We start from the raw sequence: 15,626 nt of genomic DNA, 5'->3' as shown, positions 1-15,626 counted from the left end.
CAAATTGGTACCGGTGTAAGTCAGGTCTACTAAACATGGTCTCTTTTTATGAATAATTTGACTATTAAGGATAGAATTAAAAAAAAAATTCTACGAGCGCCCCCACCCCTGTTTTTACAGCTGTCACAACGAGGCGCAATGTCCCATCGACATGCAACTCTCTATTGCTCTGTAGCAGCTTTGAGGTCTGATTTAAGAAATCCTCAGCAGACAGCTCATCCCTAGTTCTTTTGACCGAAAACAGAGTTAGTTAAATTACGGCTCTTTAAACGTAACTGAACATAATCATCAGGGCCTACTCTACCATTAATGTCATCGAGCACTAACTGTATTCCCCGGTGTATGGCTTTAACAACCTGCTGAGCTGAATTTATTTGCTCAAGATTGACAAAACGAAATTCCTCACAATACACCGACCCCCCAAATCTGGATAATTCACGTTGCCAACTTCTCACTCTCTCCATATTCGGGGTTACTTGGGGGTTCCTCTACGGGATCATTAGCGGCATCGTCTACATCAGATGCTATTTGAGAGTCAGACTCTGAGGCGCCTCCATGAGGGTCATTGGGAGTAGAATGGGACCCATCTAGAGAGCCCTCTGGGGAATTTGCTAAACCAGAGTCTGATTCCGCCTCCCCATTTTCAGACAAGCCAGTTTGAGAGCCTCCAGTCGGGGGCATCTCTCTGTTTTTGTTTTTTTTCCCTCATTACCTCTTTAGCCCTTTATAAAATTTTTACAACAACCCGGGCCTGGAACTTTTTGGCAGCCATCTGTTTATTCCCCAAGCGCTGTCCCCTCTTTTGTTTACACATGAGCTGATGTGTACCCTGGAGGGTGCCCCTTTTACCCAGGCCCCTTTTCACGACTAGTCATGCCTGCTCAGAGCCACCCTTTCCAGCCCTCATGTTTTTCAGCATGGTTCTGAACAAAGCATCATATTTTTCCCATTTCTTTCTAGAATCCCGTTCTTTTAGACTACCCGAGGATACAGCCTCCATCACTTTTCTGAGGGAAGCATCAAACCCTCCCCAAATACTAGAATATGGGGAAGCTGTGACGAGCTTATGGTTTGGGAGAATGGTTTGTCAGTTCGTGGTTTTTTATTCACAACCCCTAGAGCGCATGCTCCGGGTTTGTGAATGTGGGCATTTTCCTCAGTTTTCCTCAGCTCAGTTTCCTCAGGGCTTGGTGTGGTAGTGGCCACTGAGGAACTGGAGTTGTGGTGGAATGGTTGTTTTTTACCTGAGTCTTTTGTTTTGTCCTTGGGTTTGACATATATAAAGTTTGGACCGCCCGGGTGCTTCAGCTGCACTCCTATACTGTTTTGCGTTGTTAAAGGTCTCAAAGCAGATTCCTGGTTCGTTGGCAATTCTGGAGGAGATGTCCTTGTAGCTCTGACTACTGCATTGTCAGAAGAGTTGCCCAGGCCTATGAGAGGGAAAACAACAACAACAACAACATTTTACAAAACTGAACTTTACCATCTCTCACCCACACCTCTGTATTTACTTAAAATACAAAACCTCATAGAACAACCAAACCAATAAGCAAAATATATTTACAGGGCTTCATCCATTCATCCATCCATCCATCCGTGACTGATGCTGGTGAATTTTCCTTTTCAGCTGTCTTTCCTTTTTCTTTTCTGCTTGTTTTCCCTCTGGTCTAAGGATCTCATGTTTTGACTGTACTGTGGAGCAAACAACAACATTATTATAAAACACATGAAACCATCTTGTAAACATACATATACATATTACACACACACACACACACATACACTTACTTCATTAGGGTGATTTTCTATTTAAAAAGTCATAGCTTTACAACAAAATAATCCATTTCAGGCTGTACAACAAACACAGGTTTTTAAATACATCTCATTTTGCAGGATAAAAACCAAAACTGCTTTTAAAATCCATTTGGCACAGAAACCCTTGTTAGTTTGAAACACACATACCACCAGTTTAAAACCCACAATTTGCAACCAAATACTTATCAAAAACCCCACATGCATTTAAAAGCCACATGGTTGTTGTGTCCCCCCAGCCATGTGTGTTTGGGTTAGTTAGTAGCATTCCCTCTCCCCAAGTGCCTCAAACCCCATTTTTAAAAACCCAACACATTATGCACAGTAAAAAAAACCCTGTTAGTTTGAAACAAACCAAGTACTTTAAAAAAAAAAAACCCAAAACCTATGCCTTGCACAGGCCCCTCACACACACACACACACACAAAAAACAGCAGCTTTATAAAACACACCAAACCAAGTTTGCAGCCATACACTTTTCAAAAACCCACATGCATTTAAAAGCCTGTTGCAAAATAAATAAATAAATAAAGTTACCTTTCACTATGGGATAAAGTGTTGCAGGCACATGCTTGTTCTGTTCCCCCTCGTGTGTGTTTGGGCCTTCAGGTTCAAGAACAAGCAAAAATGTTAGTTAGTATTACCCTAATCCCTATACAGCCTGTGGAGTACTTTTTTTTTTTAAATTCAACAGTATTAAGCACAACTATAGTTAAAATGGTTTTTACCTTGGCCTGGTGGTGAAATGCAGTTTAAAGTTACTGGTTCCACGCTAAACAGATCACACTGCAATAAAGATAGGCACCATTATTTACTAAGACATAGCATTCCCTTTTGTGATCTGGGGTAGTGAAACCATTTTGTCTGCACAACAGGGCTTACCCCCCCGCTTTAAGTTAAAATACATTTGTGGCTTTCTTACAGTATTAAACAGTACCCATTTCCAAGTCGGGGCCCTTTGCAGATATCAATGAATGTCTTGGGGGTTGGTTGTTTTTTAAAACATGTTTCTTTCATGCTTAAAGTTTGGGGGGTGGGGTTGTTGCCTAGAAAGAATGGCCCATAGCATTCAACCAACTCCTGGGCCATATTTAAACTGTCCAATAGCATTCCACCAACCCCAGGGGTTATATTTAAACTGTCCAATAGCATCTGTGAATTCCTGAGGTTTAATTTCATTTCATATTAAGCAGAACTCACCATCCACCCCCACCCACCCCTTACTATGGGTGAACTCCCATCAAATGTAACCCTATAGCAACGAGGGTAAGTAATTGCAGTCACCCTGGCTATTCAGTGAGGGGTGTGTGTGTGGTTAAACCCATTCAGGTCAAGAGACTAAGGATAGCTCAGTGGTTTAAGCATTGGCCTGCTAAGCTCAGGCTTGTGAGTTTAAGTCTTGAGAGGGCCACTTAGGGATCTGGGGCAAAATCAATATTTGGTCCTGCTAGTAAAGGCAGTTCTATGAGATAGGTATATCTCCATATTAACTCTATTGTCTGAATTAGACTTGTTTGTTTTATTGTAAGCACATTTTTAGGATTTTTTCCCCCTCCCACCACAACATACATTTCAGCTTTTTGCTATACACACACAAAAACACAAGAGCTAATTCTCACAAACAATTTATTTTTTTATTTAAAAAACTTACAGCTCCTTGAAAACAAGCCAAACTGCTTCATTAAAACCTTTTAGCTCACTTAAAGGCCAAAGGCCTTCTAACAAAACACAGATAGTCACAAACCTCCTTTTCAAAAATTTACAGCTACCAAGTTTTATATCGCATGTTTGTCCCCTCACCATTCTCTAACTTAATCCTTTTAGATTTCTTACCAATAGTTTTTTTCTTAAGCAGGGTTCTGGAACTCTTTGTGCAGACTAGACGGTCAATATAACGCTGTAAGCAGGCATCTTCCGGTTTGGTCATATTCTTTAGAACACGGTCAGGGTCTGCACTGAATTGCACAGCATTTATCAAGGTCACCCCTTGCGCTAAATGTTCTTGGGTTAGGTACAGACATTGCATAGCAGAACCTATGGCAATAACAGTGTTTAATAAGCTTTCCAAACACAGCTCAGCACACAGGCCCCGGAGCTTGCAGTTTATATCCACTGAAGTCCAAGTCACACAGTCATGGTGCCTTTGGCCTGGCGCATCTATGACACAGCCCTCACAATCTTCAGAAAGCTTTTCCCTAAGGCAGTGTTTAAGGAGAGCATAAACAGCAACGCGTACAATAGTCCGCATGACTTTTTTACGCTCACGACGTGGCACTGGCTCAGTTAGTTCTATGCCAAGCCACCTCCTAAACTCCTCATAGCCATCATCCTCAGAGTCCTCTTCAACAACTTGTATCGGCGTTGAGCAAAAACATGGTGGGCCCGGTTCATCTTCGCCGCTTGATGCAACGCTGTCCAGGGCCTGCGGGTCCTCTAGAAAGGCATCGTCGAGCTGTTGAGAAATTTTCAGAAAAGAAAACGTGTAAGCACCCCCACTGCTTGTTTTTTAATATACGCAACCCCCGGTTCCTACCCCATTACCCACCCCTCCTCGACTGCCGCTTCTTAATCATTCATTTACCTGAGCGCCGTCTTTTCCGTTTGCCTTGTCCGCCGGTGACCCCCCCGAGCTGCAGTCGCCTTCCACCTCTGAGGGGGTGGACAAAGAGAGACCGTCACGCTCATTGGGGTGTCTCACGAGGGTTTCGGGGTCAGGTTCTGGCGTATCCAGCAACAGCTGGGCCAAAGGGCTCCCCTCGGTCGCTCCCGCCTCCTCCTCGGAACTGTCGCTGATGTATCGTTTTCTCTGCGGATGGTCAAAGGTGCTCGGGGCTAAAACAAAATCCGAAGTTCTCACGGGGGTAGTGAAGGAGTCCATGTTTCCTCTCAGCAGCCTTTCCGTGATTTCGAAAACACGTGTCCTTGGTAAGAGATGGCCGCCTCCTTTGTCTGGTGCTGGGACTTATGGGGTAATGGTGCTGCACTCTGATTGGCGGAGGCCCTTGGGAGGAGTTCTTAGTGGGGTCACACGACTCACTTCCGGAGGGGTCACCCCAACCTGGAAGTCACTTTGATTGGTCCAAATCTCCTCTCGGGGAGGTCCTGTCGGGACGAAATCCCTTCTGATTGGTAGAGGGTGGTGGGGGGAGTTCTTAGGGGGGTCACATGACCCACTTCCGGACGGGTCACCCCCGCCCTGGAAGTCACCCTGATTGGTCAAAATCTCCTCTCGGGGCAGTCCTTTCGGGACGAAACCCCTCCTGATTGGTAGAGGGTGGTGGTGAGAGTTCATAAAGGGGTCACATGACCCACCTTGCTTCCGGTCAGGTGGCACATTGACCCCGGAAGTAATACCCCCATGGGGTGACAGGTGGGGGGGACCAAGGGGCGGGTTTATGGTTTGATTTACGGTAGGGCCTTTATACTACTCACACCACAGCAGGTGTGAACAATGGAAAAATCTGGCTAGAAATCTGGCATGCCATGAGAAGGCAGCAAATCACCAGAGAGCATTCCATAGTTGGAAAGAGCTTGAGATGAGAATAAGGTTAAAGACCACCACAGATGATCAGCATCAAGAGAAGATTGCTTCAGAGTCTCTTCACTGGCAAAATGTTCTGAAAAGGCTCGTTGCCATTGTGAGAATGCTTGCTACCCAAAACCTAGCACTGTGTGGCACTTCAGATCAGCTGCATGTGCCAAACAATGGAAACTTCCTTAAAATTGTGGAGCTGATGGCTGAGGTTGATGCTGTACTCCAGGAGAATCTAAGAAGAGTCACCACCCAAGAAATGGACACACCCCACGACCTCGGAAAAACAATTCAAAATGAGATCATACTGTTACTGGCAACAAAAGTCAAACAGAAGATTGTGGCAAATCTGAAGTCAGCAAGTCATTACTCTGTTATTCTGGACTGCACACCTGACATCAGCCATATGGATCAACTGACTTTAATGGTGCATGTTGTAACAACAACAGAACCTAGTGAAAATGTCCCTGCAATGGTGACCGTCAGAGAGCATTTTCTAGAATTTATTGACAGGTTTCAGAGTAGCAGCTGTGTTAGTCTGTATCCGCAAAAAGAACAGGAGTGCTTGTGGCACCTTAGAGACTAACACATTGATTTGAGCAGAAGCTTTCATGGGCTACAGCCCACTTCATCGGATGCATAGAATGGAACACACAGAAAGAAGATATTTATACATACTGACACGGCCGGCTCTAGGTTTTTTGCTGCCACAAGCAAAAAAAATTTTGGCTGCCCTCTACTCCAGCCCTGGGCTCTCTCCCTTCCCCCCCTCCCCCCAACTGCACCCTCCTGCCGCCCCAGGCCTGGGTCACTGGTAACTCGCTCCCAGGGTGGGTCATTCAGCAGGAATTTTGGATGTGCACAGAACACAGACAGGATTGGTTCCCATATGGTTACAGAACTGCAGTAAAGTGGAACAATTTTCAGCTTGTGTGACTGGAGGATATCTGGATGCATATTATAAGACTGTCCTACATAAATGAGAAAAAGTTGAGGTGCCTTTATTATTCTTTTGTTCCATTCTTTGTTTCTATGGGGAATGCACTATCACGCTCTTCCTTTTAAACAAATAAAACTAAAACTTAAAAAAAAAAAAAAAAAAGCAATGGCTGTTGAAAATAGCAATTCCAGTCCTAAAAATCACTGGGAAGTATTTCTTGCTCAATTTACTCTACTTTTTCTACAGCAAGTTACAGTGGATCAGTATATTTGATTTGGGGGAAATGAAGTAACGGCTGCCCAAATTTAGGGTTACCATAATCCAGCAAGCAAAAAAGAGGACGGGAGGAGCCCCGCCCCTGTCCTGCCCTAGCCCCGCCCCATCCTGCCCTAGCCCCACCCCTGCCCCTCCCACTTCCCCCCCTCAGAACCTCCAATCCTCCCCCCACTCCTTGTCCCCTGACTGCCCCCTCCTGGGACCCCTGCCCCTAACTGCCCCCCAAGACTCCACCCCCTACCTAAGCCTCCCTGCCTCTTGTCCCCTGACTGCCCCCTCCTGAGACCCTCCCCCCATCCTAACTGGCCCCCTAGGATCCTATCCCCTACCTGTACCCTGATTGCCCCAACCCTTATCCACACCCCCACCCCCAGACAGACCCCTGGGACTCCCATGCCCCATCCAACCACTCCCCACCCCCTGACGCCCCCCCCAAAACTCCCGACCCATCTAAACCCCTCTGCTTCCTGTCCCCTGACTGCTCCGATCCCTCTCCCCACTCCTGCCCCCTGACAGCCCCCCCCCCAGAACTCCCAACCGCCCCCTTGTCCCCTGACTCTAACTGCCCTCCAGAACCCCACCCCCTACCTAAGCCTCCCTGTGCCTTGTCCCCTAACTGCCCCCTCCTAAGACCCCCCCCAATGCCCCCCAGGACCCTACCCCCTACCTGTACCCTGACTACCCAAAACCTTATCCACACACCCCACCCCCATAAAGGCCCCCCCGAACTCCCGACCCCCCCCGTCTCTTGACTGCCCCCTCCAGAACCTCCCTGCCCCTTCTCCGACCCCCTGGCCCCCTTGTTGTTGGCCTTCGCCTAATGTCTCTGTGAGCTTGCTCAGGAACGGCCGGAGCCGCTGGGCAGCAGTGGGGGAGGAGCTCCAGAGTGCCGGAGCCGATCTGCGATGCAGGGAGGGAGGGAGGAGGAGCCCTCTCTGGCTGAGTGTCGGAGTCCCAAGTAAGTGACACCGGCCGGCCGGCAGCACTGTTAGCCGCGCGTGCTCTGCATGGGGGGGAAGTCCGGACATTTACAAATTCCCCCCGGACGCTATTTTTAGCTTAAAAAGCCGGACATGTCCGGGGGAATCCGGACGAATGGTAACCCTACCCAAATTGAGCTTGAGCACTCCTGAATCTTGAGGTGTTCAAATCTGGAAGGCAGGTGCTAGATTCCCTTTCTGAATATTAGCTAAATCTGGAAAGGAAAAGTCAATTTCTGCTTCCATGGCTCAGAAGTGCCTGGTACTGTATCTAAAGCTGCCCAGGTCCAGAGCCTCCCCTCCCTTAGTTTTCATTTTAAATTCTACTGGGATCCACATACCTCCCTTGCTAGGCTTCAGATAGAGGGGTGCACTGTCCATTTAGTCCCCCCAATTCCTTCTTTGGGGGAGAGCCCAGGGCTGGGACAGCAGGAGATGCGGGTGGGGGCCAGAGCTGGGGCGGCAGGGGGTGCGGGCGGGGGAGAGCCCAGGACTGGGGGAGCAAGAGGGTGCAGGTGGGGGCCAGAGCTGGGGCGGCAGGGGGTGTGGGCGGGGGAGAGTCCAGGCTGGGGCAATACAGGGGTTGGGGGGCGGCAAAAAACCTAGCGCGTCTCTGTTCCTACCATTCACAGCAAGCTGCAGATTTCAGTTCCATACTCCTTCCCCCCACCCTTTCCTCTTGCTGGTGGCCAAGGGAATGCTGGGAAATGTAGTTCTTTCCCTGCTCCAGGGCTGGCTCTATAGGCAGGGAGCTAAGCAAGGAACTACAGCTCCCAGGGACCCCTGTTGGTTCTCAGCTCCCAGGCTGGATTCTTGAGCCCCTTGCAAATCTGCCGCCCCAAGCACCTGCTTGCTTTGCTGGTGCTTAGAGCCGGCCCTGTCCCTTATATATGGAGGTGAATGTGCATGGCCGGTCAGAATATCTCCCAAGTACATCAAAATTTACCTCTACCCTAGTCAGTCTGGAGGGGGGGGGAAATCATTCTGAGCAGTTGTTTACAGGCTTGTTTGCACCAATGTTTGCTGCACTGATGTAGCCAGGCCTGGGCAAACCCGTGGGTAGATGCACTGCACTGGTGTAAGATCAGGTTTGTACTGGGGCTGTTTACCGTGGCAAGCTGGTCAGGCAAGTCACATTTTGCAGCAGTGCAATGTGCCTACATCAGGGCATAGCTCAGATCAGTGTAGTTACACCAGTGCACGTTTCCCTACGTTCGAGAAGGCCTGAGAGTTCCAGTTGGGTTTTCTGGCAATCAGACCTGGTCGTCTCAATTTTCTGCTATCTCATCCTACCACGTCATTTAAAATGAACCGTCATGGCTGCTGCGATTGTGCGAGGAGCCGTGCTAGCTTGGCATCCCTGTAACGTATGCCCTGGTGCAAGATCCCTCAATGACTTTATGCCAGTGGCGGATCAGGGTGTAGCACAATCTGCTAAATCACTTGAACTACCTTGCTTTCCCCATGGAGGTCAGCTAAGCACTAAGGAGACCTGCCGCTGCTTAATTGTCACATACAATGAGATCACAGCCCAAGACAGCCTAGCTACAGGAACTAGAGTGGCTTAGAATGAATGAGACTTACAAGTCAGGGACTTCCCACTGCAAATGTTTGTTTTTAAATCCTCTCTGCCCTTCTAGCAAGTGCCTAGAATCCCTTTTATTTATTTTTTTATAGGCAATCACAGCATCGTGTTGCTCACACAGTTTAAAAAAAATCCCTCCCCTTAGGTGAATACGGCTCTTGTTTCTTTGCATCCCAGCTCCGTATTGCCTCACAGACATGCTTTATATGGCAGCACAGGGCGGTGAAATTCAGCATGTTTTCTTCCTTTCAGGTTTGCCTTGTTTTATTTGTATGGTGGAGGGGGGGTTGACCCACCCCTGCCCTCTTTCAGGAGGTCTGTCCAAATATTGCTTTTCTTGGAGGCTTTCTAAAACCCTGCGGTTTCCTCTTTCAGCACGTTGCACATAGCGGGGATTGTTCTGTGGTTGTAAAGCACCTAATTTGCAAAAGGAGGCTGTTGCAATTCGGGGTGTGAACTTCAAGCTGGGGATCAGCAGACTTCGGTTGTAAGCCCAGCTGTGCCACTGGTTTGCTGAGTGACCTGGCGTCAGTAACTTCTGCAAGCTGGATTCATCCATGTGGCCAGGAGAGGGACCGAGGAAAGGTGGCATGTTCCTCTCCTATTTTGGGGTTGGTTTGATCCACTGCAGCTCTGAGGGCTCCCTTGTTCCTTAGGGGCCTCGAGGAAACTAAGGTGCAGCAATGCCTTGGCTGTGTCTCCTCCTGGCTCAACGCTCTCTGTCGGTGGCACGAGTCCTGTCCTGGAGCAGCACACGGGTGGTGCAGTCGCTGCAGCACAGGATGAATTCTCCGAATGTGCTGCAGTTATCCCATCTATAAAAGTAGGAGAACAGTGCTTGCTTGGGTTTGTACGGTACATTGAGGTCGATGGATGGAATTGCTACATGCGTGCAAAGTCTTACTGATAATACTCTGCTGCAGCACGACATCTCAGCTGTTGCTCTTCACCATTCTAAGCACCACTTTTAGGCTTTGAAGTCCTCAGTAAGAAAGCTGATGGAGGCTCCGTCTACGTTGTAGCTTATGCGGCATATTTTATGTTGCTCAAGGGTGTGATTAAATCACACCCCAAAGCGACATAAATGATGCTAGCATAAATGCTCGTGTATACATTATGTTGGCAGGAGAGCTTCTCCAGCTGGTATAGCTTCTGCCACTCACAGAGATGTTCTTTTATATGTCAGTCGGCATAGAGCGTCTTCACCACATGCGCTGCACCAGCACAACTGTATGGCCGTGGCAATGCTGTATGTATAGACATGAGCTTGGATCAGTGGTTCTCAAACTAGGGCCGCCGCTTGTTCAGGGAAAGCCCCTGGCAGGCCAGGCCAGTTTGTTTACCTGCCGCATCCGCAGGTCCGGCCGATCACGGCTCCCTCTGGCCGCGGTTCGCCACTGCAGGCCAATGGGGGCTGCAGAAAGGACGGCCAGCACATCCCTCGGCCCGCGCCACTTCCTGCAGCCCCCATTGGCCTGGAGCAGTGAACCGCGGCCAGTGGGAGCCGCGATCGGCTGAACCGGCGGACGTGGCAGGTAAACAAACTGGCCCGGCCTACGAGGGGCTTTCCCTGAACAAGCGGCGGCCCTAGTTTGAGAACCACTGTCTTAGATGATTTCCTTTGGTGAGCAGGATGAACCCATGTGACTCTCACCCTCTCTGAACGAAACCCTGTCAAATTACTCTAACCTACTACAAAAAGAAGAACAGGAGTACTTGTGGCACCTTAGAGACTAACAAATTTATTAGAGCATAAGCTTTCGTGGACTACAGCCCACTTCTTCGGATGCATAACCTACTACAGGTCATCATCACTAATGATGCCTCTTACTCCATTAACTGTTTTGTCCACAAGTCACATTTAGCATACATGATATCATCCCTTGAGTAGTGTTACCTACCTATGCCAAATGGGTCATAGAGAAAGACCTCAAAAATTGCTTATTTTCCCCATTGGAAAAAAAAAATCAGATGAAAAATTTTCTTTTGAACTTTTTATTTTTCACAGCAAAATTTCAAAACAAAAAAAGAAAATGTTCATTATAATTTGTTTGAATTGAAGTGTTTGTTCTGATTTTTTAAACCCCAACATTTGGGGGTTTTCAAAACCAAACAAATGAAAAATATCATTTGAAACCCAACGCATTTTATTTTGCTTCAAAAATTTCCCATTGAACAAAATAATAATAATTAATAAACAATTAATTGAAAATGCCTTTTTTCTTGGACAAACATTTAATTTTTGCCAAACCATTTTCCAGTGGGAAAATGATTCACTTGAAAATGTTTGACTAATTCTAAAGTCATATAGATGCATAGCCCAGAAGGGACCATTGTAATAATCTAGTCTGATGTCCTGCTTACCACAGGCCAGAGAACTTCCCTGAACTAATTCCTGTGTATGAGCTAGCAGGTTCTCCCTTAAGGCTCCTGTGTTCCCACAGCGGGTATTTGGGAATGCTAGGGTTCCACGACATTGCTCCGCTCATGCGGTGTGATGATAGCCGGAGAGGAAGAGAGTGAGATAGTGGTTATTTAATCACGCTACGTAGTTGATGTTAAACTGACACATTTCTATGATATAAATATATTAAATTAAAGTACCATTACTTAACAGTAATGCACATGCCTTAGCATATTCAATTATGTGCTAAACAGCCTTTCCCTCTTCTTCCATATTGGTGCTTAGAGGATTACTGGAGCTATGTATCAAACAGTCATTCATATTTTTGTGCCGGGTTCCAATAACATGTTATGCTTACAGAACACAAGAGGTAATAATAGTTGTATTCAGCCAGGTCTGAATACTCTCTTAATAGCTGTGCAAAAGGCTTAGCGAGGCTGACAAAGTGGCCCCTTTTTCATGTCTGTTCAATTAGAGATAATAGTTGAAGGCATTAATCACACACATTTTCAACAAAACTTTCCTCGGCTAAAGACACCCTGCAAATGATGTGGTCCAATGCACATCCGCCTAGTGCCGTTGCTATGGCGCTAGGGTGCCTGATCTGAAAGACAGGATACAATCAGAACCGAGACAATGAGTGGATTTTCATATTTAATGGGGTGGGTTTTCGGGTTGGCGCAGCGAACTCAATGGCACTGACCTTTGTCTGACCTTGCATTTTCCCCTCACGGCTGCAACTGGGGGGGAAGGAGGGGACTTCCTCCCAGGAATCTTGGAAGCACGCCTGACAGTAAAAATAAGACCACGATGGGGCTTTTCTCAGCTGCCCTATTCATTACAAAGTAGATTAGATGGTTATAACTGATGTGGAATCGTCCCTTACTGTGGATTCATCCATGGTTCTTGGGACTGTAGTTTTTGTACTGTTGAATCAGTTTGAACCTGGAGTTTATTTAACCCAGTCAGCAAAGTCTGGGTGATTAGCACTCCTAAACACCTGGGCAACCAAAAGCCAAGGGACAGTTCCACCTTCAAGCTCCACAAGGGAGGCAATGAGATCTAGACTGGCATTTTCAAATGAGCCTAAGGGAGTTAGGAACTTCAATTCCATTGAATTCCAATGGGATTTGATTGCCTATTTCCCTTAGAATTCTTTGAGAATCCCACCCTAGTGGTTAGATGAGGGAACTGCAAGCCAGGGCAGAAGCCAGAGTTTTGTGTTCGATGCTCACCTTGCACTCAAGCCAAAATTTTCAGAAAAAAGTCCCCTCATATTAACTGCCTCTCCTTTTGGGTGCCCAGCTTTGGGACAGCTTTCAAAAGCACCGAGCAAAGTTAATCAGAGGTGTCTCATGCTGGGCATCCAAGAATAGAAGGACCCAATGTGAGCGGACAGATTAAAAATTCAAGCCGTAGCCTTTCTACCCCTCAGTTTACCCCATTGATAAAGCACTTGATAACTAATTCCCCTTGCTAGTTGCTATAGCAAGGATCCTTGGAAGGGTATTCACTTAACTGCAGCGGAGATAATAGTTGTCTCTAGGTTAATGATAGATGCCACCACTCAGTCTGCTTTCAGAAATCTTCTAAGCATCCAAGCATCCTTTTACATGACAGGAAAATCCACTGGAATCTTACCATTTCCTCAGGACAAAGCTGTTTTGTCTAGTACAACAGTTGATGTTAGGCAACAACCAGAAAACATCCTTAAGATAAAATGGGAGTAGGGGGAGGAAGAAGTGGGCAACTTCCATTGAAATCCTTGGGAAAGTTTCTCTGTAGTCAGATGAAATCTGACAGAATAACGCTGAACGTGCTTTTAATTGGGAAAGCATTTGTTACAGGCGCTCACCCATTGCATAAGAAATTATAAACACTGTGTGCCAAACACGAACAGTCGCAGCGCTTACGACTGCATAGCAAGGTTGCAGTTGTATCCTATATTACCTCCTGTCAGGACAGACCCTCATGAATTACAGAAAAAGAAGAACAGGAGGACTTGTGGCACCTTAGAGACTAACAAATTTATTAGAGCATAAGCTTTCGTGGACTACAGCCCACTTCTTCGGATGCATATAGAATGGAACATATATTGAGGAGATATATATACACACACATACAGAGAGCATAAACAGGTGGGAGTTGTCTTACCACCTCTGAGAGGCCAATTAATTAAGAGAAAAAAAACTTTTGAAGTGATAATCAAGCTAGCCCAGTACAGACAGACAGTTAGATAACAAGTGTGAGAATACTTACAAGGGGAGATAGATTCAATGTTTGTAATGGCTCAGCCATTCCCAGTCCTTATTCAAACCGGAGTTGATTGTGTCTAGTTTGCATATCAATTCTAGCTCAGCAGTTTCTCGTTGGAGTCTGTTTTTGAAGAACGAGAAACTGCTGAGCTAGAATTGATATGCAAACTAGACACAATCAACTCCGGTTTGAATAAGGACTGGGAATGGCTGAGCCATTACAAACATTGAATCTATCTCCCCTTGTAAGTATTCTCACACTTGTTATCTAACTGTCTGTCTGTACTGGGCTAGCTTGATTATCACTTCAAAAGTTTTTTTTCTCTTAATTAATTGGCCTCTCAGAGGTGGTAAGACAACTCCCACCTGTTTATGCTCTCTGTATGTGTGTATATATATCTCCTCAATATATGTTCCATTCTATATGCATCCGAAGAAGTGGGCTGTAGTCCACGAAAGCTTATGCTCTAATAAATTTGTTAGTCTCTAAGGTGCCACAAGTCCTCCTGTTCTTCTTTTTGCGGATACAGACTAACACGGCTGCTACTCTGAAACCTTTCATCATGAATTACAGAGTATCTTTTCCTTCCTTAGCCCTCCAGTAGTAACATGGTTTGCTAAGTACATTGTCATGGCAAAAAATGTTTGCTCTTCTTTTAGTTTTAAAATAGTTATTATAGCAGGCAACAGTTAAAGCTACAAAACCTCAGTGTTGTCAGCCGTCATCAATTTACAACTGCTATTCATGATATTTGGAGATTTCTTAAAGTCCCAGCTCCTGGACTCCAGTGATTAAGGGAGAATCTCAGCTTTCCTTACAAAATAAAATAACCTTAGGTTTGCAGGCCTCGGGACTACAAAGAAAAGTTGGAAAACACGACCCGAGTTTTTAGATGCTAAAAAAAAAAAAAATCCAGAAGGTAAATTAAAACCCGATAATATTATTTTTCAAAAATTTCATGATTTTGAGGTTTCCGATTCATGATATTTCAAACAGTAATAATCTTACAGGTGTTACTACTGTTTTCAGGTCTTCACAAAATTAGGAAACATTCCCCCATTTTACTGCAATTTTCCTTGGGGAAAAGTTTTTGGACAGTAAGCTCTTCGGGCTAGAGACTAACTTTTTGTGCTGTGTTATCACAGCACAATGGGGTCCAGGTCCATGACTGGAGCTTGTAGACTTTATGGTAGTAATTTAATTTTTAAATTAAGGGGTGATGAAAACACTTCTCCTGTTAGTAAAAAGCTTCTTGCAACTTTTGCTGAATAGTGATACACAGAAAATGGCTGAGGTCTGAAGATTGCCAGGTGGCTGGAAGACAGCCCTTACTCACGACTGATGCGTAGACAGGTTCTGGCTGAAAATGGTTTTGTTTAGATAAAGTTACAAACAGAGGCAAATCTCTTTGCTATCCAACCTGAGGAAGGGGCTGTGTGTTGCTGCATTGTAACAACCTGCATGGAACCATGAGAGAAGAGCATAGGTTGCAAGAGGGACACCTTTGGAGAAGGCAACGATGGTCAGCCTGTGCGCACATGGTTGGAATGCCAGCTGCAGTTGCAACGTCTCTGTAAAGAGGTCTCATAGGCTACATCTACACTGCACATCACTTGCAGTGGTGTGTCGGGTATGTGTAGCTACATGCCCCAGTGAAAAGCGGGCTGCATCCACACCATCGTGTGTAGCTACATGTCAGTGAAAGGCTCTGGCAGGGAGAGGCAGTGGGGAAAGGCTCCGGCAGCTTCCCACTGCCGGAGCCTTTCACTGCGTCTAGGAAAGGGGTAGGGGCAGAGGGGAGGGGAGCTTCCGGAGCCATACCCTGCTGCCTCGACCTTTCC

General features: G+C 46.3%; 1 long non-coding RNA gene across 1 annotated transcript in view; it reads right to left on the bottom strand.

Moving 5' to 3' along the window:
• Positions 1–459: 459 nt before the first annotated feature.
• The window catches only part of LOC135983518 (uncharacterized), a 183,791-nt gene continuing 168,624 nt past the window's right edge, over positions 460–15,626 (bottom strand). Inside the window, exons 2-5 of the long non-coding RNA XR_010601195.1 lie at positions 2,541–2,598; positions 2,350–2,415; positions 1,565–1,692; positions 460–1,430 (exon numbers count right to left, since the gene is read on the bottom strand). This is a non-coding gene — a long non-coding RNA (uncharacterized LOC135983518). The remainder of the gene's footprint in view (positions 1,431–1,564; positions 1,693–2,349; positions 2,416–2,540; positions 2,599–15,626) is intronic.

Source organism: Chrysemys picta, chromosome 5 (assembly GCF_011386835.1).
Source record: "Chrysemys picta bellii isolate R12L10 chromosome 5, ASM1138683v2, whole genome shotgun sequence".
Classification (NCBI taxonomy): Eukaryota; Metazoa; Chordata; order Testudines; family Emydidae; genus Chrysemys; species Chrysemys picta.
This window is presented reverse-complemented; position numbering and strand designations above follow the sequence as displayed.